The 1,393-nt window shown below is 45.1% G+C and overlaps 1 pseudogene across 1 annotated transcript in view; it reads left to right on the top strand.

The window, feature by feature from the left end:
- The window catches only part of LOC145992521 (glucose dehydrogenase [FAD, quinone] pseudogene), a 139,907-nt pseudogene that overhangs the window by 87,464 nt on the left and 51,050 nt on the right, over nt 1–1,393 (top strand). The gene's annotated exons all lie outside the window — the stretch shown is intronic.

Raw genomic sequence — 1,393 nt, 5'->3', positions numbered from 1 at the left:
CTCGGCAAGTACGGAACTTCTGCAGAAAGCAAGAGTTACCTAATCATGCCAAGAGTGAAAGTACATTCTCCGACGACTTCCCTCCCCACTCCCACAACCGCTGGGAAAAGTCCAGGATAATTTTCACTCGGCGGCAAGAAAAAGAGAAAAAAGAAACTAAAGCGTTTCGGAGACATCGTAACTGAAGGTAATCTCTGGTGTAACCTCCGATCATTCCGTGTGGTTAGTTCCAACAGGACCGCCAGGGAAGGTCAGCAATGAAAGCCATGTGTAGTTCACTGTTAGGGAGATTTCACACTGCAGCGACATGTGTCGCTTGAGGATTTCATCAATCGAACGAAGCTCTCGAAATGGCTTTATTTTCGTTAACTTGTTTTCGCACTCTGAATTACTACAGCGACGAAATTAACGTCTCTATTAATATTAACATTAAAATATAATAAAATAAATTAGTCTTTCTGGAATTTTCTTCCCTTTTTAATTTACATTTTTAATTATTTCACTTATTTTATTTATTAATACCGTGTCTTATTAAAATTTTAAAAAATGAATTTGTGCAAGTGAAAGTTGTTCCACAGTGTAATTTTTCGTGTAGTCAAGATTCATATTTATTTTTTGACCGTCTTGAAATTTTACTTTTGACTATAGCTCTTTTCAGTTCTCACGGCGGGCGCTCTAGAAGCTGGCAGGGGAAGTGGGGAGCGGGGAAGCGACCAATCCAGGGCGATAAGAAACGCAGCAGCCAGTAGAACGGGGTTCAAGTAGTACTTTTTTCTGCCGCGTCGCGTCTCTCGGCGCCACTGCTGTTGTCTGGTTGGTCTGCGGCGTAATCCCCGCTCCCCACTTCCCCCGCCAGCTTCTAGAGCGCCCGCCGTAAGAACTGAAAGAGCTATAATCGGGACAAAGAATAATGGACTCAGAGGCCTGCACAAGACCCGGAGAAAACCCGTCTGCGAGGAGGCGCGCCTACAATAATATGCAACACGCACGTCAAGCCCAGGTGTTCGACATCGCGCAAGCGAGCTTCACGTCACAATGTTGCACAGGCTTCGATGCCTGCCAGGTTTTTCTATTACCCGGGTCTTAAGAAGACCCGTGAGACTCGATGTAGTTCTTGCAGGTAGACGGCGAGCACTACTGTCAGTGTTGCCAACGGCCATTATATTTCACTACGCATGGAAATATTTGAATTTCTGCTAGCCGCAGGTGCCTTGAGGTTGTAGAATCATTGGCGTAGCAAGGGGTGAGCGAAGTGGGCGACCAACCTTGGCCTCGCGCATATAGGGGCCTCGCGTCCTATGAGGTTGATACGAAAAACGTAATAAATGGAAGTGAGAAAGATAGAAAAGGCTAATTTTTGTGGGCAATAAAATTAAGACATTTTTAACTGGCT

This window comes from Lepisma saccharinum, chromosome 9 (genome assembly GCF_977018435.1).
Source record: "Lepisma saccharinum chromosome 9, izLepSacc3.1, whole genome shotgun sequence".
Lineage (NCBI taxonomy): Eukaryota > Metazoa > Arthropoda > Insecta > Zygentoma > Lepismatidae > Lepisma > Lepisma saccharinum.
Note: the sequence above shows the minus strand (reverse complement) of the source record. Positions and strands in the feature narration are given on the sequence as shown.